The sequence below is a fragment of the Pinus tabuliformis genome, chromosome Q, assembly GCF_031772625.1.
Source record: "Pinus tabuliformis cultivar Carrire ecotype Pingquan chromosome Q, CPIR1, whole genome shotgun sequence".
In the NCBI taxonomy this organism is placed as follows: domain Eukaryota; kingdom Viridiplantae; phylum Streptophyta; class Pinopsida; order Pinales; family Pinaceae; genus Pinus; species Pinus tabuliformis.
The window spans coordinates 302,490,201-302,514,853 of record NC_142296.1 but is presented as its reverse complement, the minus strand read 5'-3'; the positions used below and the strand labels follow the sequence as shown (position 1 = coordinate 302,514,853).

At 38.5% G+C, this 24,653-nt stretch overlaps 1 pseudogene; it reads right to left on the bottom strand.

Moving 5' to 3' along the window:
* LOC149219410 (subtilisin-like protease SBT2.6) overlaps window positions 1–24,653 on the bottom strand; it is a 117,040-nt pseudogene that overhangs the window by 7,069 nt on the left and 85,318 nt on the right.

The following is a 24,653-nucleotide window of genomic DNA, read 5'->3' as shown; positions in this document are numbered from 1 at the left end:
CGGTCTCTACAAATACTGGGCCATACCTGGCATGAGGGCCCAGGTGCGTTTCTTAGAATGGCTGGTTGAAAGGTGGAACGTTCAGGATCAATGCTTTTACATCGGAGGGCACCAGCTCGAGATAGAGCCCTCAGACATATATTTTCTCACTGGTTTGCCTAATAGGGGCGAGCAACTGACTCTGTCCGGGACTAGGCCGGGTGGCCAATCCCTTGCTAGCCTCCGGCTAGAGTGGTGCAATAATCAACACCAGAAGAAAGGGATAGAAATCAAATACATATCCCTGCCTGAACTTATGGTAATTGCCTTTACGGTTACCAGACTCTGCGGCGCAGCCGCTTTGCATATTGCCACCGGGTCCCAAATGCGGATGGCGATAGATTGCTACGGAGGCACCATTTTCAACTGGTGTGACGCTGTGTTGGCAAATATGAAGGGCCAACTGACTAGGGCAAAGAACGGGCAATTAAAGACCTTTGGGTATGGGCTTTGCCCTAGAGAGGGTTCCGATGCTGATCCCACAGCATCTCACTGTTGCAGTTGGGCCTCCTCAGGAGCCAAAGTTGATGCGATGGGTTGCGGTGATGGCCCGGCATCCTGATGAGGGAGCGGGAGTTGTCCGATTTCCTGCGGGTTACCTTCACTGGTTGGAGGACCAGGTCTTTGCGATCCAGGATTTTCCTTATGCCAGAGTGGATTTTCGCGGTGATCCGGACATGGTTCTTCCACAGGGAGAACAATGGGACGACAGAGGTACTTCATTTTTTACAAGTTTTCAAATTATTTACTTTTTTTTGTTTTTTATATCGTCTCAAAACTGACAGTGACAGTTTTCATAATGCAGATGTAGGTCCATAGCGTCCGGCCAATCTCCGGCCATTCGAGAGAAGAGTACCAGTTGCACCAACACCAGCCCCACAGGATGCGGCCGCAGAGACCTTAGCCGAGTTGGAACAGGATCTAGAGCGTCTTACGGCGGACATACCAGAGACGACTATAGACGATATTCCTATCCGACTTCAGTGCTATGTGGTCGCAGTCCCAGGACCTTTCAAGAGGTTCCTTTGTAGGGTAGTGCGGGCAGTGGTCTCGTATAGAGAGCACCACTAGTGATTGGCTAGTCACTTTTTGTAGACACATGTGACATTTTGGTTTTTTGTACTTATCATTTTTGCCGATCATAAGATTGTTTTTAACCTATGATCGAAGACGATGTATATTTTTGACACACTCCTATCTATATATATCATTATTACCGGCTTATCTTGTTAAACATGTATGATGAAATGTTTGTAAATTTACATTTATGATTATCGCAAATGTCTATCTAACATTCGAGAAGCAATTGCATCTGCTAATGTATTTAATGACCTTGGAATATGTTGATATTCAATGTAATCAAATTCACGTTCCAAGAGGCGCACTCTCAAAAATAACCTTAATAACACTGGATTTCTAATGGCATATACTCTATTAAGCTGTAATACAACGAGTTCAGAATCTAACCTCACTATCAAACTTCGAATCCCAAACGAAATAGATTCAGATAATAATTTAATCACTGCACTGTATTCTGCAATGTTGTTTGTTGTTTGACCAAGGCTCACCCCATGCATAGAAACTAACTCGTCAGAGGGCGAATAGATAACCCAAGCTGCGGAAGAGATATTCCGTGTACTACGACAAGCACCATCAGCGAATCCAATGTACGTTTGGAGAGGTGTCGACATCTGCAATATCAAGAGTAAAACCAAGATAAGCCAGAATAACGACTAAAAACACACTCTCTAAGCTAAGAACACTGTCTATACTAACAAACACACCAGCTAGAAAGAAAATCTAACCTAACTAAATCTCCATACCCATCATTTAAGCATAATACCTCTTTAGGTAAAGTCCATTTCTGGGCTTACCCAAAGAGTCCCCATCAAAATCTACCAGCTCATAGGCCCCTTTTGCTAGCTTTCGCTTGACAATGTAGGGCCCATGCCACATAGGAACGAATTTGCCAGCACCTAATTTATCGTTAGCTTGATCATATAATAGCACTAGGTCTCCTTCCGAAAAATTACGAGGGGTCATGTTGCGATCATACTGAGCTTTCATCCTTTTTGCGTGAGTCTCGATTGCCAATGCAGCGTCACGTCGAGTCTCATCTAATTTAGCTAAGTATAATAGACGCTTCTCCTCTTCGGAAGTAGCTGGAAGTAATTCGACAGCCATTTGAAGTGACGAAATTTCGCATTCAATGGGCAACACTGCTTCCAAACCATAAACTAGTTGGAAAGGAGTGAACCCTGTTGATGTTTTCACTGAGGTTCGGTACGCTCAAAGCGCTGAAAATAACATGTTGTGCCAATTCGACCGATGAATACCAATGATTCGTCGGATCATGATAACTAGAACTTTGTTGATGGACTCAACCAAACCGTTTGCTTGGGGATAATAAGGAGTAGAACTATCATGACATAAACCAAGCTGGCCTGTAAGTTCTGTCATCATAATGTTTCGAAAATGGCGTCCATGGTCAGTGATTATCGCTTGTGGGACACCAAACCTAGCAATAATGTGATTGAATACGAAAATCGCAGCTGTCTTGCCGTCTGCCTCGAATGTAGGCATCGCCTCAGCCCACTTAGTAAAATAATCAACCGCAAGGATGATATACGCATGCCCCCCGGCCGAGTGAGGGTTACATGTAATAAAGTTGATACCCCATTTAGCAAAAGGACCAACGACAATTATAGGGTGGAGAGGAGCAGGTGGTGCGCGCATCTTGCGATCAAATACTTGACAGTTATGGCATTTTCGGACCGCAATGATACAATCTTTAAACATGGACGACCAGAAGTAGCCAGCACGCAACACCTTCTGGGCTGTGGCATACCCAGACATATGACCGCCACATGCTCCAGAATGACAGTCATTCAAAACCCTTTCTGCCTCTTCATGAGTTAAGCAACGACGAAAAACCAAGTCCGCCCCACGACGATAAAGAGTATCTCCAATAATTTTGTACTGTTGGGACTGGAATCGAATTTTTCGGCGTTCCGACTTTGAAGCTTCAGGCCGAAAGGATTGGTTTTGGAGATAGACGATTATATCCCCATACCACGGATCTAAAGTGTTGATGAGAAACAGAGATTCATCCGCAATGGGTTCCTCTGCCACCGTTTGTGTGTCAGCACGCGGGAAATCACACATCAATTCCTCAAAAACTAAAGATTTCTTAGACTTAGATTTTTCAAATTCTAAGTCGAACTCCTGCAGGATAATGATCCATTTAGAGTACTTGCCCCCTAGCAATTGTTTAGTCAAAATGTAGATCATAGGGTTGCAATCTGAAATGACTGTAGTTTTACGGAGAAGAATGTAATGACGAAAACGCTGGACAGCCTGAACAGCTGCCAAGGCCAATTTCTCCACATGCGAATATTTTAGCTCACTGGGATTTAACGTCCTACTAAGATAATATATCACAGTATCCGTTTCGAATTCATCTTCCTGTACTAAGACCATTCCAATGGTGGAATGAGCGGCGGCGAGGTACAAAAGGTAATCCTGGTTGTAGTTGGGAGGATGCAGCGACAGTGCATGGGTCAACGCGTGCTTTAGCGCATCAAAAGATTTCTGAGCTATCTCATCCCAAGAGAATTGAGCATTTTGTTTCAACAACCGGGTAAAACCCTTAGTAATCTCGGCGTAGTTAGGAATGAATTGGCGTAAAAAGTTTGCTTTCCCTTGCAAACTTTGGAGTTGGCACAGACTCGAAGGAGGAGGCAATTTGATGATAGCTTCGACCTTCGAGGGATCGACACGAATGCTGGCTTTTGAAACTACAAATCCCAGCAATCGTCCCACTTCTATGCAGAAGACACATTTGTGTGGGTTCAAAAGACACATTTGTGTGGGTTCAGAAGACATTTCCCTTTGGGAAGTGGCTCCGGCATTCTTAAGCCCAAAAGGTAATTTGCAATAAGCAAATGTCCCCCATGGACAAATGAAAGACGTTTTTGGTTGATCGGCAGGTAGAATATTGATTTTGTTGTAACCGGAAAAACCGTCCATAAAGGAAAATATTTCACTGCCCGCACAATCATCAATTATTTGATCGATATAGGGCGTTGGATAGTTGTCCTTGGGACAAGCACGATTGATATCCCTATAGTCGATACATATTCTTATTGTTCACTGTTTCTTGTTAACCGGAACAATATTCGATACCCAATCCGTTAACGGGATCGGATAAATGAAACCTGCTTTCAACAACTTCTCAACTTCTGCTTTAATTGCAGCCGCTTTCCGAGGGTGTATCTGACGCAGACGTTGCCGAACGGGTTTAGCGTCCGGGTAAGTCTTGATCTCATGAACAACAATGGAGGGATCAATGCCTGGCATTTCCTCATAGGACCAGGAAAACACGTCGCAGAATTCTTGAAATAGGGCCTTGTATGTTTGAATTTCGTCATCTGAACACGAGGCACCTATATGAATGTGTTCAACAATTCCGGGCTTCACTGAAATGTCAATGGGAATAGTGCGAGAAATGTTTCCCAAATTCAGCTCTGAATCAGGATGTTTCATTGGACTCTGAGCGTCTTTGACATATTCAACTGTAAAGATTGATGAGAAATCGTTTTCAAAACAATCATCCTCAGGTAAAAACGAAGATCTATGATGGAGATCTTCCCATGGTAAATCGTCTACACACAGGACTTCACAAAGTTGTTCGTCAGATGACACAACTTCGGGAAATGTTATTAACTCCGAGGTTGATGCAAAGAGGGATTCCTCACGGACCACATTCATTTGGTCGATTTGGGTTGAACTTGGGTCGGAAAAAGACTGCACGGCTTCATAGGCAATTTCATATGGACTCAAAGGCATTGCATCACCGAATGAGTCTATCTCAGATTCATATGGGACAATCCAAGGATCATCGTAAATAATAGTATCTGACGTAATCATATGAATGAATGCGAATGAAGGGTCTGCGTTGATTGGAGGAAAAGGAAAAGTTCCCAGTAAACCAGAATCTTTGACTAATCCTATGCCAACATCCTTATAAGGGATAGTCGTTTTACCGACATGCTGGATACTCTCTGAAGAGGCTGGGTTGGATGAAAAATAAGCCAACTGGTCTATGGTTACGATCTTGCCATTATGTGGAAACTTTATAACTCGGAAGACCGATGAAACGACCGCTGTCATAGCGTAAGACCAACTTCGACCCAAGAGAAGGTTGTAGTCTAGAGGGGCATCAACCACCTCCACATCCAGACTAACGATTTTTCCTTCAACCCTTATAGGAAAATCCTGTAAAATGCCAAACGGATGGAACCCACGGCCATCAAAGGCCTTAAGAATTGTCGGGGATTGGTTCAGCGAAGGAGAACCAAGCGATCTCCAACACTGAATCGACATAATACACGTGGAAGCTCCTTCATCAATTACAGTCCAATGAATAGGCCTGTTTTTTACTATCACTGGAATCTGGAAAGCCATCTAATGAGGGAGACGCGGTGTACTATTTTCTAGATCAAAGATTATCAGGTTCGGGTCCTGAACATCAACAGCTCCTATAGCCGACAAAAGTAATTTTCGCTGTGCTGGGCAGGATTGCAGCACTTCTAAAGCCGACATTGCCGAGGGTGAAACAGCTAAATCCTCAACAATGTTGTAATTCTGGGCCGCTCTCGCATGTGGATTGAAAGCAGACCTTCGAAGTACACCCTTGGCGGGCGGTTTCATTACTAAGTCAGGGTTAGGTTTCTCGATCTGTAGTGGATCAGAACCGGGAGCTAAGGTTGATGGATTTGAATGAGAAGATTATGCTTCTTTCGATCCATCAACAGGACTTTTACTACCATAATCTTGCGATCGAGTTGCAGTCCTTACATGAGACATCATCAAAATGGGTTCTTCAGTGGCACTTGAGGAAGAACCTATCATCTTACTCTCTTGCTTTGGAAATGGATCTTTCAAAACAGCAGGAGTTGATGAACCTTTGACGATTTTCACAACCTCGGCCCGATGGGGGCAATCTCTTGTAAAATGATCCTCTTCACAAATAAGAAAAGGATATCGAGGTTTGCGCTTTTCGTCATTGGTTTCCGACTTTTCTGTTTTCTCCTTTGGAGTCTTGTCTGCTTTACCCTTCTTCTTCCCACCGTTTTTTGATTTAGTCGTAGATGACTCTACAACGTGAATATCGGCGGAAATTTCAGGAGAAGACTCTCATGTCGGGGAATCTGGTAAGGTTATAATGGGCGAAGAATTATTTGAAGGTTTCTTCTTGCTTTTAGTATTTACCGTACCAATCATGCCATCAGCAGCATGAGATCCCGAAGGAGTAGCAGCGATTTGATTTGACTTTGGAAGATCTGGGATCTTTTCATGTAACGTACCTGACTGAGTGTAAACTAAGTCAAGGTACTGCGCTTGAGCAATTACTTGCTCCTCAGTAACTACTCCGGCCTTAGCTACATCTTCAGTAATCTTCGGTAATAATGATTTAACAAACAATTCAGCTAAGATTTGGTCCGGGATAAAAACTTTCACTAATCGCCGTCAACGTCTCCATTCATGTATATGATCGGAAATATAAGTGGACGTCGATTGTTTTAATGAAGTTAGTAGCTCCGTGCCATTATCATATCTGACCGGCAACTGAAAATGAGTAAGGAACGAGGTAGCTAACTGACTAAAATTGTAAAAAGAGGCCCGTGGTAACTCAATGTACCACTTGGCCGCGAGACCAATGAGCGTATGCTGGAAAAGACGTAAGCGGATCGAATCATCCGAGATGGAATTTGAAGCACACCAGAGGTGGTAAGTCATCACATGATTGGATGGATCCTCTCCAGACTTACCTTCGAACTTGGGTATATCACTAGGAAACTTATTTAGCATTGGCGGCCAGAACGGAAGATAATTTATTGGATCGTTCGTTAGGCACGACAATTTTGGTAAATCCAAAGTTGCGATAAACGGTAATTGCTGATTAGGATCCCTAAAACTCTGGGTCACAAGACCAGTCCCAGGAGGAGGAGATCCAGGATAACTTGGAATAGGAATCGCATTCGGGATATTATAACCTCCTGGAAAACCAGGATTAACCGGACCGTACTGGGGTTGCTGAGGTTGTTGATAAGTGTACCCAGGATACGGTTGATACTGGTAAACCGGCTGTTGGATAGCAGGCCCATATTGGGACTGTCCCTGGTACAGTTGATAAGTGAATTGTGGTTGACTAGTGAGAACCGTACTTAAACCAGGTTGTCCTATAGGCATCTGAACCGTAGTTTGAATCGTAGATCCAGACAATGGTAAAGATGTCTGAGGAGTAGTTGCAGAGACAGTAGAAACCGGAGCTATCGATACTCCAGAAGCAAGTGTGGTAGAAGGAGCAGATGTTGCGGTAGTTGCAGCAGTCGTTTGAGATGGAGTACTAGGTGCAATTGGCGGCTGAGTAACTACCGAAGGTACAGAAGTTTGAACATTAGACTGGACTGGTTGCTGGGATGGACCAGCAACTAAGGGTTGTCCAGGTTGAGATGACAACTGTACACTTGGCTGCAATACCTGTTGAACTTGCGATGAATCCCACACTATGTTCATTCCGGGGTATTGACCCATGACAGGTTGAGGATATTGAGATACATAACCGGATTGAGGGTAGGATTGATAACTGAAAGGTACAGTTCCCGTACCTTGAACATATGATTGACCTTGAGGTGGTTGATAACCTTGACTCGAGTATTGACCTTGAGGTTGATAACCTTGAGGTAAATATTGATACTAGGGTTGACCTTGACCTTGAGGTTGATACCCTTGAGGTAAATATTGATACTGAGGTTGACCCTGGGGTACATATTGAGGTTGGGGTTGACCTTGAGGAATGTATTGTACTATGGGTACATACTGTCCTTGAGTTTGCCCCCCAGACGCAATTTGTGTACCTTGAGGTTGCCCCCCAGGCGTTAATTGAGGCTGCCCCCCAGGCGGTAATTGGCCACCTTGAGGTTGAGAACTGGGAACTGAACCTGACATCATGTAAATGTCCCCTACACCCAACGGTTTATTACCATTGTTTCCAGCTAATAACCCATGCTCAATGGGTTGAGGAGATGCTCCCGCAAAAGTACCAGAAAGTGACTGATACCCAGAGGGAACAGAAGGACCGCCATACAAGAAAGATTTAGGAGATTGAGTGAACACGGACGACTGACCAGACATATTTACATGAGTATAAATACCTCCAGGTGGAAAAGGAGTACGAGGTGGAGAAAAACTTATCCCTGAGTTGTCTAAATAATTGGTTAACGAAAGGTACCAAGTAGTACTTCTAGGAGGACTGTAAAAGATAGATTCACGCTCCCTTAGATCAATAGTAGGTTGATCTTCAAGGATAGATACGCCAAATTCTTCCTCTGGAGCAAGTTCTTCAATAGCTATCAAACCAGCAGGAAGATTTTCGGTGATGACTCTTTCTACCCTAGGTGAATCAGGTGCACTAGAAGTTGGAGTAATAGCAGATACTTCAGGTTCTTCGCCTATATCACTAGTAGATGAAAAACTACCAGCAAGCTCGGAAACTACAACAGCTTCGGGATTATAACCTGTTTCTAGACCTTGGTAATCTGGATGGACTACCAATGACGATTCTCCTTCTTCAGGTGAACCTACTTTACTGCCACTAGGAGTTACAAGGACCTTCAAACCTTCGTAATGACTCGGGACCCCTTCAGGAGGTTCGCCCCGCAATCTACGGGACTTCCTCAACAAATCGGCCACGGTAACAATCTCAAGAGACTTGCCCCGAAGTCTACGGGACTGTCTCGGTAATTCAGCCATAGTTAAAAACTTTTAACTACTGCACATGCAAACAAAGTAAAATCTCAAAGCAAACCACTTAAAGTCTCTAAAGAACCAAACAAATTTGAATCACATGCCTAAAGAATCTAGTGCGTCAAACCATACACAAACAGTAGCCTTCCGGACCGAAAACACTAGTTGGAGATGAAACCCAACATCACCGAATTCAGTACAGAAGTGGTGGGCGGAACAGCTACCCCGGCAACTTGCTTAATGAATAGACCGGCACAAGTTCCTCCACTTTAACCGTCTCGAGTGAAGTGAACCCCCCGGAAAATCCAAGTGAGTCTAGCCGACGTCTGCTCCAGGTACAGTGGGATCTTCCCTCCACCGTCACCTCGGTATTATCCTAAAGATAATGGTCACTAAGGTTACCAACAGCAACAAATGCACCTGGGGGAACAGTCTACGACCCGATAGCACGCAAGGGCAGAGTAACAAGCTCAATCCCCTTGCCGGCTCCTTGACAATAATCCAAGGTTTACCGACAAGTGACCCTAGGCTCCTCGACAATAATCCGAGGTTTACCGTTTGTAGTACGTGCGTATCTGGCGTCTTTCCCAATGAAGGAGGATTGATCCCCTCACTGGTTCGGACAAGGTCTCGTGCTTCTCCTTTAAGAGGAGCTTTCCCAGAGTACAAATGAAACAGTTGGATTTATCCTACCACAAGATGAGCTACTTGTTTGGTTTTGCTATCTTGGAGAGTTAATTACTCTCCTACTCCAAGACACTAGCCTGATCTATATTGGTGTTTCAGAGCCCTAGTAAATAAAAAAGTTACTAAATTGATTTTACTTTAAGCGTTAATTTTATGGCTTTTCTTTAAGACAAAAGGTAGTGGAGATGAAACTGATGGTGTGTAGACTCGACCGAAATCCACTAAAAAGATGCACTTAGGATGATTTATACTAATTTTTTCTTTTTCAATGAATTCCCTAGCTAAAAAAGTTGGAGAATTCAAACTTGATATAAAGACAACTTTCTTGGCAATGAAAATCAAAGAAACAAACTCTTTATCTTTTCAAAACACACAACACATGACCACTAATCACTTCACGAAAATTCCTTTTTCTTTCAAAGACTCAAATGCTACCAGAGCAAACTTTCCTTCAAAAGATATTTTTGTATTTTTTCCTAGTTAATAAAGCATGTAAAACTTACTTTAACAAAAATCAAAGTTAAAAAAGCTATGGCAATCAAATCAACTCAAAAGCAAATCTAAGAGAAATAAATCTAAATGTAAATCTAACGAGTCAAAAGCTTACTAAAGATTATTCCTGGATGTTTTACTCAGTCAAAATGTAGCTAAGGACTAGTTAATGCAGAACCAAAAACCAGTAAAAAACAAAAATCAAAATCTTTTGTTCTTTTCTTAAGAATAAAATTCAAAGTTCAAACAACAAACTTTTTCGAGATTCGCAAAGAGAAGACGCAAAGGTAGGTCTCTCACAAGGGTGAATTCTATGACAGGCCCGACTCCTAAGAGGATTGAACAAAACCAGGGAGATCCAAAGTTTGACAACCTCTAACGCCAAAGTCACTACAAGACCAGTTAAAAATCAAACCCTAAGGCAAAATCTCTATGAATTTCACTAAAACTCTCGACACTGACGAAACAAGCTTAGGTGAAGATTTATGGTAGAAAACCAGTGGATCTGTGCAGAAAAAATAAATTAAAAACAAAATCTAAAAGGCAAAAAGAAGAAAATTGGAATTTTCTCAATTTTGACAGGGTACGTAGGCGACCTGTTTACACAGGTGCGGGTACGCTTTGTGCACAAAGCGACAGTGCATACAAGTACGCACTGTGCTCAATGCAGAGGCTGCGTACTTCTAGCAAAACAAAGAAAAACTAAAATCTAATTTAACCCTAAGCTAGCCCACCCAAATACACAGTCAGACAGCCAAAAACCAGAAAACAAACGACTTTTCTCAGATCAAAATTTGATACAAAGGAAAAAACATTCACATCAATGGATTCCCCAGTGGAGTCGCCATTTTGTCATGCGGAAAGAGTCGATGGTGCGGACACAACTGACCTCCCTAGAAGCAAAAGCTTTCTAGTGACAAATAAGACAAATAAACACTACCTTTCTCTAAACATGCATTGAAAATACAAGTAATCAGGTGATTTTAACATACCTTTAGTCCAACGCTTTGTAGTAGTCCAGCCTCGCCGATCTGGATGAGCTTCTCCTTCTCTTCGAAACCTGCATTCACTAACAAGCCAAAAGATTAAATAGCACCTGATAAACTCATAAAACAATACATATCTATCATACAGACCAAGGAGTATATGAAACAAATCATGAATAACAATCTGTTGAGAAAAATGAGTTCATTTGTATTAAGAGGAAACAAAAGGAACCATTACAACCTGAGCCTTGGTGTTGTGCAAGTCCCTCCTAGGGTCTAGCAAGAGTTTTCCTTTACTTTGATCAGCTCACCCACTCTCAAATAAGGCTAGGAAAGGATGGGAATCTCTCCTCTCAAGCTTTACAAGGGAGTCCTAATTCCAGCAGCATCTACCCTTAGGAATGTTCAGCTTTCAACCTCCCCTCCTTTTGGCCCAATGCCTGTATTTATAGTGCTCTAGAGGAAGTTATTCAGGTCCACCATCAACGGGATAAGCCCCTCTTTGGATGGGATAGCTCCCCTCTTGATGGGATAAGTTCCTCTTTGGTAGGGATACATGAACCATCTGGAGGCGCTTCATACACGTCAAACAAGCTTCTAGAATGCTCTAGAAATGACCACAAGTAACTTTTTTTGGAGTGAAACTTGCACCTTTTGACCTTTACAGGAGTACGCACCCATTGCTTTATAGACAGAGCGTACAAGTATGCAGGTATTGTGAACTTGGGGTGCGTACACGCAGGCAAGGCTAAGAGAAACTGCTTACCCAGAGATATATAGATTTTTAATGACTTTCTCTCTTTCTTGGAGTTTGACATGGAGAGCAGAGGTATGAGGCTTGCCAAGGAGGATAGTATGACAGTTGATGGAGCCATACTAACTGCAAATAGTCATGGTGACAAATTTTAGTGTAACATGATGAACAACAAGAAGAAGGAATCTTGCAGGAACTTTTATAGGAGATTCAACCTGATAATGCACCACCACAGTTGGTTCGCAGATCTTCTAGGCCTCATAATCCTTCACAAAGGTATCCTCCTTCAAACTATATTTTGTTGACTGATGAAGGTGAACCTAATTGTTTTCAAGAAGCTTGTAAAGTCGAGCACAATAAAGAATGGAAGAAAGCAATGGAAGAAGAAATGAACTCTTTGCTGGAAAATAAAACTTGGGAGTTGGTAAACCTCCCAAAAGGTAGAAAGGCTCTACAAAACAAATGGGTTTACAGGATTAAGCATGAAGGTGATGAAAAGAAGGAGATGTATAAAGCAAGGCGGGTGGTGAAAGGCTTTAACCAAAAGGAATGTAATGACTTCACTGAAATTTTCTCACCTGTTGTTAAAATGTCATCCATCAGAGTCATTCTTGGTCTAGTTGCTACCTTAGACTTAGAATGTGAACAATTAGATGTAAAAGCTACTTTCCTTCATGGTGAATTGGAGGAAGAAATTTATATGGAGCAGCCAGAAGGCTTCATAGAAAAAGGAAAAGAAGGCCTTGTTTGTAGGTTGAATAAGAGTCTCTATGGGTTGAAACAAGCACCTCGACAATGGTACAAGAAATTTGATTCATTCATGTTGGAACATGGTTTTCAGAGGTTGGAAGCTGACCATTGTGTGTATATCAAGAGGTATGATCAAGGAAAGTATATCATATTATTGCAATATGTGGATGACATATTGATTGTTGGGCATGATAAGAATAAGATCAATAGGTTGAAGAAATATTTGGGTAGCAAATTTGCAATGAAGGATTTGGGACCAGCACAACAGATATTGGGCATGCGGATTATGCATGATAGGAAAAACAAAAGGTTGTGGCTGTCACAAGAAAAATATATCAAGAAGGTGCTTGACAAGTTTAATATGAAGGATGCCAAGCCAGTTGGTACACCCCTTGCAGCCCACTTCAAGCTGAGTACTGAATTATGTCCTAGTGATGACAAGGAGAAAGAAGAGATGAGAATGATTCCTTATGCTTTAGTAGTTGGCAGTTTGATATATGCCACGGTATGCACACGACCAGACATTACATATTCAATGGGAGTAGTGAGTAGGTTCCTTGCCAATCCAGGCAAACAAAATTGGCAAGCAGTAAAATCGATTTTGAGGTATCTCAAGGGTACTAGTCATTATTGTTTATGTTTTGGTCATGATGAGACTGTGCTTGAAGGATTTACAGATGCGGATATTGCTGGAGATATGGATACCAAAAAGTCCACTACAGGTTATTTGTATACATTTGCAGGTGCAGCAGTATCTTGGGTGTCAAGGCTACAAAGAATAGTAGCCCTCTCTACAACAGAAGCAGAGTACATAACTGCAACAGAAGCTTGTAAAGAGATGTTGTGGATGCAGCGATTCCTAGGAGAGATAGGAATAAAGCAGGACAAGTATGTGTTATATTGTGATAGTCAGAGTGCCATTCACTTGGCGAAAAACCCAACATTTCATTCAAAAACCAAGCACATTGACTTAAGGTACCATTGGATTCGGCATGTGTTGGAGGAAGAATAGTTATCCTTGGAAAAGATCCATACAGATAGGAACCCTACTGATATGCTCACTAAGATTCTACCATGAAATAAACATGAGTTATGTAGAGGCATGGTAGGACTCGGTGTGACTTGATGACTCTTATTTGGCTTCAAGTGGGAGAATGTTAAGTGTGACGCCAAATTCATGCAGGATTCTAGATCCTTATACACTGTCAGTAGTTTCTAGAATCACATGCAAGATTATAGATCCTTCTTCCAACTCTATAAATTTGTAATTTCTCTGGCCAAGGAAAGCAAGCCAAGGCCCAAGCCTGTTATGTAATGCAAAGTGATTTCTGTTCTCCAGTGATTGTTTTATCTATTCCGTTGTTTCTGACTGAGTAATCTTGTTGTTTCTCCATTTGTCTGTCTCTGTGAATTATTCCCTGCTTTTGTCGTCTAAGTCTCTGAGTATAAATCCGTTGTGTGTTATGTATGCTCTGGGTGGTGTAGAAGGATAATCCAATGCTCCCCGTGTGTTTCGTGGTATGTGCTTAAATCTAACGATGTGTCGGTTTACTAACACCTGCGGGTTTTGATGTAACAACAATCGTGACTCTAATGAGTGGCATCAGAGCCAGTGGTCTCGAGTTCGAAACACACTGGGCTTGCGTTGGGGGGGGAGATTGTTGGCTCCCCGTTAATGGTTGTGTAGAAGGTCAATGCTCCCTATGTGTTTCGTGGCATGTGCTTAAATCTAGAGATGTGTCTGTTTACTAACACCTGCGGGTTTTGGTGTAACGACAATCGTGTCTCCAACACAAGGCCTTGTAGATAACAATATGAGCATGAGGAGCCATGCCACTTGCCTTCCCGAATTCGTATCCATGCATCGTCACTGGCACTCCATAATTCCCTTCTGTTGTTGTAGTTGTATGACTTCCATGCCCATCCCCATCCAGAGGAGAAGCAAAATCATAAGCAGGGTTAAATGATCCTGCTGCAATCGCAGCAGCTACAAAATGTTGAGCACCAACAATCTTCCCATTATAGAAATTCCAATTAGTATCAGGGTCAACCTCACATTTTCCTGTATAGTCGGGAACAGGTCCATAATGTGGAGAATTGTGAACTGCAAAGCTTGGATGCTGAGGGTAGATCCCTGTATCAATAATTCCAATCACAACCCCTTCCCCTGCTCTCTCTTCCCCTCCTCCACTTGGCCACACTCTAGATGGAAGGCCCAAAAACTCTGGCGTGTGAGTTTTCAACCTTTTAACTTTCCAGTCCTTTTGGACATGTTTTACTCCTGTAGTTTTCCTCATTTTTTCTGCCTGTTCCGAAGACATTTGCACAACAAACACATTGAGAGTATTACGGTAGATGTAAAGTTTCTTAAAGGTACCAGTCTCAAGATGCTCCTCTAGAAGCATGTCATGCTGCTTTTCCAAGTGCTAAGAATAGAATTCAATAGCTTCACTTTTACTGTCAAATTTCTGTCTGGACACAACAGTAGCCTCAAAGCCTGGTATGGAACCTCTGTATTAGCGGAGATAAAGTCTGAAGTAGGTAAGGCGGGGATCAGCAGACGTGTAAGGGAGGAAAATGTTTGCAAACGGGTATGGTGGAGGATGTCGTGTAGAGATGCAAAAACGTGCGGGTAGGGAAAACTGGGCTGAAAGCAAGCTTTACAGATGGAAAATTTCTATTAGTTGGAGAGACAAATAGATGGAAAAATTTAACTCATTGGAAGGGTGAAATTCAAGCTCTCCCATTGGCTGAGGTGAACAATGTTTTCCCACCCCAAGCCAGCAAAGAAAACGCCTTTTGGTGTAAAAATGGTACCAATTGTCTCATCATTTAAAATAAAAATAGGGGCTACATATTAGCTACTGCGTGCCTCTTAGTTTAAATGTAACTAAATTAAAGTAAAAAAATTAAATTCATGTTAGTATTAAGGTTTAGATTTCGGTTAATTTAGATTCTATTGATTGGTAAATTGAAGTATTTAGTAATTTTGATTCTACTGATTTTATTTAAACCATCTTAATCTATAACTTGTAGGAGTTCACTGGGCTAGGCTCAGGATAGACAAACCCAATAATATATTCAACAACACACAAACCAGATATACTGGAGTTCGTTGGGCTAAGCTTAGGATAGACAAACCCAATGGTATATTCAACAACACACAAACCAGATATACCAGTAACTTATAACTTTGCAAGGCAAACAAAATTTGAAGACACATCTACATTTTGGATATCTCACCAAGAAACATGTCTTAAACATGTCTCTTTCAACATGAGAGGGGATAGTACTTTTAAAAGATAAAAAATTTTGACATTGAAAATTTGAACATGGGAAGGAATGATACTTCTAGAAACACTAAAACCAAGTTCTTCATATATGAGAAAAAAATAAATAAAAAATTTATAAAAATATAAAATAAACATGCACATGACATATTATCATTACAAATTTGGAGCCAGTGACAACAAAAACATGCATATCACTTTATTTTAGTTTTCAATTAAAATATGCAAATTGTGTAATATCAATTTATTTTCTCAGCAACTACAAAATTATGCACATTACTTCATTGAGGTTTTCAACAAATATATAATGATTAGAAAAACATGTAACAATTAATTTGATATTATCATTTGAAAATTGAAATTGTAACTGAAATCCCTCCACTGCTGGACTGCTTCGCCTTAACGAGATATGAGAGAAAAAAACGTATGTAAGAAAAATATGGAAATTGAGAGAGAACAGTCGTCATCAACTCTGCCAGTTTGTGGTCGGTCCAATGGGATTGTATATATATTTATGCAGTCTAACTACTGTAGACCGATGTGCAATGTTCATAGCAGACATTAATATTCGCAGTTGTCTATAACGCGACTTTTTGAAAGCCTTTCTAACAGGTTTTTCCGGTCGAAATCCGGCAGGAATTTATTGGAATCACAAGTTTGATAGCTAGTTTCTGCACAATGAAAGCATCGCAGGGGTTTTTGAGGGTGCTAAATCCAAATATGCAGTTAAAAAATCATTTTAACTGCAACAAATCAAGATTTAACCTCAATTTCTTCCGCCGGATTCCGTCACCGGAATCACCAAAAAGTCGCATTATAGACAACTCCTTAATATTCAAATCATATCATCGTATCACTCGTTACCATTATAGCTCATAATTTGAGTTATGGTTCAATAATTGGCAAACCAATAATATTACAAATAAATAGTAATAAAAAATATTGTAATAAATAAAAAAAATAAATCATAAAATTTTATTTTACAAAATTAAAAATTATTTAATAAATGTGACTAAAATAATAAATAGTTAACCTAAACTAAATGCATAATACCTACTAAATGCATAATACCTACTAGAAGCATGCATAATAATAATAATAATAATACCTACCAAAAGCATGCATAATAATAAGCGAAATTTTAATAATTAAATGATCTACAAGAAGCATGCATAATAATAAGCGAAATTTTAATAATTAAATGATCTAAAAATTTTAAGTAATAGACGGGATTTTAATAAAGTCAAAGAAAAAGAAAGAAAATTATATAAACAACCTCCTTTGGATTATTTGAGACGGTTTACACATATGTACAAAGAAGGTTATGGTTGAAGGATGTAACTAATTTTTGATGGTGTCTATTTGTGGAAAATTATTTGGCTTTTAGTTCTTGAAATTAATTGTATGGGAGAACAAAACATTTGTATGGACTTTTATATATATCATAAATGTGTTTTTTAAAATTATAAATAATATTTATTTTTTTAAAATTTAAAAATATCTTATTTATAAAATAATATTTATTTATAATTATTTAATTTTTAAAATAAAATATATTTATTTTACATTTCTCAACAAAATCGATATAAAAATAAATATATTTTGTGTATTTATTTTTCAAAGTATTATTTGATAATTTAAAATGTACATACAAAGTTTTGTTTTGTTTTGTTTTTTTTAATTTTTAAAATAATAATTATAATTATTGAATTAAATTTTTCGTGATCTATAGCAATAATCACATCAAAATTTATTTGTTTATCATTAAATTAGGCTCATCGTCAACTTGTCCTCACGATGAACCACACTTGCTGAGTAGTTCGTCATCAACTTGTCCTGAGGATAAACCACACTTGTTAATTCGAAACACATCTATAAATAAATTTTGATATGATTATCACCTAAAAACATATTCATAAAAATTATAATTATATTTATATATATTAAAAATTAAATTTACATATTATTTAGTTTTTAACTTAAATTTATTAGATTCATATGGTCAAATAATTAATAATAAATATAAAAAAACTAAAATCTATTAAATTGTTAAAATTGATATGATCAAATAGTTAATAAAAGAAATTTATATTATAAAATATTTTTAAGCAATAATTATTTTGTTGGCACGTCATAAATTATTAAATTTTTATGGCGGTTTGATTGTAAATCACTCAACGACGATGCACGTTTTTTGGGATTGATTTCGTCATAATGTTTAATATAAAAATAAAAATTAGAAAGGTTTTGCATTGTTGATATATTATAGTTATAACATTATTATAATTGTGAATTAAAAATTCAGGTTTTTTGGGATTGCTTTCGTTATAATGTTTAATATAAAAATAAAATTAAACAGGTTTTGCAGGTTGATATATTATAACTATAATTTATTATAATTGTAAATAATAAATGTATTGTTTTGTGTTGAGATAATGGAAGTTTTAGTATAATTTTAAGAAAATCTATCAGAATTTTTTGGAAATTTGGGTTATAGTTGTCCAGGTTTAGGATTTTGGGTGTCCAAGGGGTTTTTGATATCCATTCCCACGATAAAAAAGATCAGGATCCTAAGTGGTTCTTGATATCCATTTCCACAATAAAGGAAGATAAACATTCCCACATTTAGATTTCTTGAATAAATTCTCATCGGATTCTTGCATCCTAAGTGGTTCTTGATATCCATTTCCACAATAAAAGAAGATAAACATTCCCACATTTAGATTTCTTGAATAAATTCTCCTCGGATTCTTGCTAGAAAATTGTCATTTGAATTGTTAGACAACACTAATAAAAAATATGAGAAGTATTTTGGAATTTTTATATTTTTAAAATAATGATTAAATAATATGATTAATAAATTTTAATATTATAAATAATAAATAAATATAAATTTAATAACAATAATAATGAGTAAAAATAGTTATAAAAATTATTAATGAACAACATAGAAATTATAATAAATAGGAAATAAAGGGGTGGCAGGAGCGGGTAGGTGATTATTCATCCTCATAACAAGCAGGAAATCAAATTTGTTTGGGGATTGGGAGAGGTAATCAAGGAATAAAACAAGTAGTGCAATTAAAAAATCAAGATACCATAGTGATTGGGGATTTCCTTCTCATTTTATCTAGGATTACAAATAGATCTCTTCCAAATGATATCAAGCTCGCTCAAATAATCAAACAAACCCTTAACATGCTTTGCCTCATCCTTAAAAATCAATGCTTCCATGTCCCAAGGGTGAACAATTCAACAAGAGATGAAATAACTAATCTTGGAGTTACTCTCCCCAAAGGAGAATTAGTGTTCTAAGGTTTGACACAAAGGGCTCCTCTTCCCTAATGATCTATATGAATTACACAAAGTGCAATTTTGTAATTATATGCGAGTCCTCCATTGAGGGCTCCCCTAGGCACCTAATAACTCTACACAAGAGATTCATGCACCCTTACTTTCACGGGCCATTCTATAGACTTCTTAACTTGCTATATAGACATGAGAAGCACAAGATAGAGGTGACATCTACACATACAATCCCTCACTCTTATTCATGATGATGAGAAATCATTCCCAATCATGTCAACATATTTTAAATAGGGAAAATTGTAGGAATGTGCATTAGATGTGCATTGGTACTTCATGGGAGTGAAATTGATTTTAGTCATTAGGCAAGTATTGATGCCATTGATGCATGTAGGTGGTAATGGGCCTCCTACATAGGTATAAATCAATGCCCATCTAGCCATCATTCACCATACATTTACCTCTCTCTTTGCATTTGATAACACATTTTTGGACTATAATGTGTTTATTAAGGAGATCAAGGAATATATATCATGTCACATGGCCTAACATGTAAAATATGCAGGAAAAAGAGTACTTATTGCGAAGAAGTACATTGGAGACAAGCTGGAGGAAATGTAGGAGGCTCGTTCCCTACATTAACTCACCAACAACTCCACTGGCTATGGGGTAGGTACTACACTTAGTGGTTGCGAGGATATTAGGAGGCTAGATCCACTTTTATAGGGATTTTGGAGGAGCCAAAGAGCTCAGTAGGATTTGACTTTTTTTAGAGGAGCATAGTGACTACTAGAGCTAGGAACTTGTACTTTTCATTTTAATTTCCAAATCATGTACTTAAGCACTTTTTGAGATTGATGAAAAGCTACTTATATCTTCTTTATACTACAAATACCTACTTTATACCTGCTTATACCTATAGATTGATGAAAATCTAGAAATTCTTCAAATGAGGGAGTTTCCTTCCTACTACTTATACCTACTACAAATGCATCCCATGATCTAGGTAGACCATTAAGTGTTTTAGTTACAAGATCTTAACAGGACATAATTCCTCCAATTGCTTGAATTTGGTCCTTTATTTCAGAAATCCTTACGAAGTATGAAGCTACGATGTCATCATTTGTCATCATTACATCACGAAGTTCATTCTTTAGGCTCATGGCTTTACCAACATTCTTGATTGTAAATAGTTTTGTTGTTGCATCATACATCTTCTTGGAAGTATCAAGCTTTGTAATATAGGGGATGAGGTGATCTTTGATGTAGTCTACAATAAGACTCATGGCAGTGATGTCATCCTCCATAAAATTCTCCTTTCAGCAACATCTGTTGGCTCTACAATTTTCCCTGTCACAATATCCAAGACTTTTTTATTTGCAAGAATAAGAACAATTGTAAGTTTCCAAGCTCTAAAATTTGGCTCCTTCAAACTTGTTTTCAGATTTCATAGAAGAATCCATGGATGCAAACAACAATAAGGACTTCAATAAGAGTGATATCAATGTAGGGTTTCTTCAAAGGTGATTTTCGTGTTCCTTCCTTCACCAAAGCTATAATTTCATGTTGATTTTCTAAGTACAATATAGACTAACATAATATTTCTAAAATACTGATAATTACTTTTGATGTTGATATTCTTTTAAATTATTCCAATATGTCGTTCAACAATTATACTTCATAAATTTAACCCACATTTAAACATACAAGAACCGTAGAACAATAGAAATCACAATGGACGAAGAGAAGACAAGATTTACCCCGGGAAAACCCACAAGAGGAAAACCCAACAACCTTTTCAATAGAGAAATTCTTTTGTTCAACAAGAGACACACCTATATTATGGTCAAACCTAGTCAAACCCTCCAAGTCAAGCCTTCCTTTCTGATCCAACAATTTGTTCTGCTTGATATGACCCAAAATTTCAATCCTCCTGTAACTGCTAGTAACTCCAGAATTTTGGCCATTGTAATTGCCCAGAATTTTGCCCCCCTACAATAAAACTCCCTAGAAAATATGCAAACCAGAAGAGAGAAACTATTTATATGTGTGAGCTTGAGAGAGAGAAAGAGATAGAAAGAGATGCAATTCTTCTTATTTTTCATCCTCCTTGTCCTTGATCATGTCTAAGATTCCCAACAACTGTCTTCTTGAGGAAGTGGAATTGGTGCCAAGAGAATGCAGTCGAGCTGCCTTTATATAATAATTTACTGGGTTGAATGGGTGTGTCGTGTGCCCTAGGTCGACTTGTATTGGAGGGAGGAAAACTTGAAAAACTTGGAGCCAAAAGTTTCAATTTCAAAATCCAAATTTTCTTCTTTTAAAAGTCAAAATGGGACTTCGAATCAAAAAATATTTCTCTTTTGACTCTAGCATTAAATATGCTTTACAACAATCAATATAAATACATCTAGTCACCAAATATACATTACGAAGATCGAACATAGTTACAAAATTCAACATTTTCCAACATAATTATAAATTAAATATTTTCATTCTGGTCTCACCTTGTGCGAAGTGGTGGAACTTACCCTTTTACTTGCACACATGCTTTACGTATGCAAATATGTTACTTTCACACAAAATTAAGCTCCGCACATTTTAGTTATATTTTTCAAGTGTGGAGACTTCTAAAACAAGCCTATAGACATTTAAAGATATTTTTCAAGTTTGCATATGAACTGACTATTAAAGAATTAAATATGGCACTGAAATAATTAAATTATGTATGGAGCACAAATGTAATTAAAAGAATGGGAACTCTGTTAAAATGGTTGTTATGTCTGAACAATCAGTCTACTACTATGTTTGAAGGGATATATATATATATATATATATATATATATATATATACATATATATATATATATATATATATATATATATACATATATATATATATATATATATATATATATATATATATATATATATATATATATATATATATATATATATATATATATATATTCAAATTTTAAGTGTGTTGACAATGTAGGTGAGCACTATAGAGGATACTTTAACCTCTGTTGAGTAAACATCCTCGTAACCCTCTCATTGAGCCAAAATGGATGATAAAGGCATCGTTCTCTTGTTGTTTAATTAAAATGCTTAATTCCATTGTTGCACTGAAATAACAGAAACTCTCGCCACAATGGGTCTATGAGAGAATAATTTGTATAATTGTTTATGAAACTAGTCCTTCTACCTTCGTATCGCTCTAGTCTTGAGTTGGGACATATGTATGTGTGTGTGTGTGTGTGTGTGTGTGTATGTATTCATACAAGTCTTACACTGATGGGATTGGGATGACATGTCCCATAGGACTAGGCCCTTGGAAGCCAGAGAAACACATGTTATAGGAGTGTCAGGAAGGATGGTGCCAGGATGACGTGTCATGGAGGCCCCATCCTAGAGGTACGAGTGGAGAAAGATTATGAATTGTAGGGAATTATGGGTTCAGGATGATGTGTCCTGGAGGTCCCACCCTGGAGGCATGTAGGGGAATAGACATGGAAGCGTTGGGGTGACGTGGGGAACTAGTGCGACATGGAGTGGTGTCATGCCCTGGTGCTGGGGCATGGAGGAAGTTAATGGGGTAGGACCCTGTGTATCAATCATAAGGTGGAGGGTCACCATCAAATATAGACGATGTGTGCACCCCCCTTGGGGTGACATTAGTGAGGAGGGTGCCCCTCATGCACACTGTTGATCTAGGTTTTGGAATCAATAATTGAGATCTTGGCACACCCCTCCTCGTGACGTCATTGCGAGGGTGACCCCTTGTGCAAACTATTGATCTACCCCATCTAATCACGATCATTGATTTGTTAGTGGATGGTGGGGTTTGACAGATCAGGTAACATGGGAAAATTCTATTAGCACTAGACACTATTGGATAGTGGGACTATCGAGGCGCCAAAGTAGAACAACGTGGTTTCTTTCTATTTTCCAATGAAGGAGGTCAGGAGAATGGGCCCCATTTTTATCATTATACACCATTAGAGGTTTCGTCGGAACCAGAAACTACCTCCACGAGGTGCTTATGGAAGATTTGGAAAAAGGAGCATGACCCGCTGGAATAACAATGAGTCATTGATTTGGCGATCAGCAGTATTCCTTTACCACCCACTCTGAAGGATGCCCCCCCTCATAAACCTCATGCATGTTACCTTATTGGAATAAGTGTGTGATGGCTCCATTATTTAAATGTGTGGGGATCCACTAGGGACCTGCACAAGTTTTATGTGACATAGTTGAGGACCATGAAGCAAAGCGACATGGTTGTTTTCTATTGGCGCAAGAGGCCCACATGTGGACTTGGAGGGCACCATAGGCATGGTGCCCGCTAATAGAATAGTCGAGGAGATTATATAGTCAAGAAGAATTTCTCATAAGTAAATAAAGTGTAGCAGTGAAGATCTGAATCTGATGCTTAGGTGCAAATGAGGAGCCATAAGCTTAAGTGAATAAATTATAACCCTTGAAGGAGGATTCATAAGTAAAATGAATATAAAAGATAAAAATAATTATTATCATCCCATTCTTTTAATAGTAAAAGAGGAGTTGGATTAATAGTAGAAGCCACCCCATGGGGTAAGATGGGTATTTTCATTATAGGTAGTATTAGAGCTTCCACATTCAACACTTAGACTAGATGGGATCTATCATGGGAAAGTAAAGAATTTTTAGAAATTATTTAGAAATTATCTAAACAAATTGTTTAGGTATTACAAGTCAGTCTAATAAATTAATTATAAGCCTAATAGGTGGAATTAACCATGTACTTTATTTAACATTTTGCAGAAAACGAAATAGTTGGCACGGTTGAACAAATCAACAATTGTGATAGTTTGTGAATTTTGCAGACCAGTGTATTACAGTTAATGATTTTTTGTTTTGCCATAATCATGCACTAAATTGGATTATTTGTTGTAGATGACCATTATAGTGGCTCGGCAAGAGCATGAACATAGGCATAATTTTTTTGTTTAATTGTTAATTATGCACTAATAGTTGGCGTTGCTTGAAATATGATGAAATATTGAGTATCATGGGTATACTAACATGGCTATTCTATCATAACAAAGATCTCCATGACAACTCACTAAATGCAAAGTTCATGAACATTATTGTCTTTATTTGTTTATCACATGGAAAATATAACAATGTGTGTGTTTGATAGAACATAACAAGTAGCATTAGACAAAGGTAAAGAAGAAATGAGGACTGGAATGGTGCAGTATAGTTCTAATTAGTGAAAACATGGAAATGAAGAGGTCAAGGCCAATGAATAAGAGAGATTAGTTGACCAAGGTGGGGGGGGGGACCACTCTCCACAAGCATTATAATGGCTGAAGTTAGGAGCGGCAAGGCAGATAATGAGAGGCTGGTAGCTCAAGAGAGACAAGTTGAGATTAATGCAGTGATTCTGCTTTTACAGAGCCATAGGCTCTGTTGTAGCATTTTTTGGTTTTTATTAGATAGAATTTAAAAAAAAATGCTAAGTTAGGATATGGATATACAATAGTGAATAGA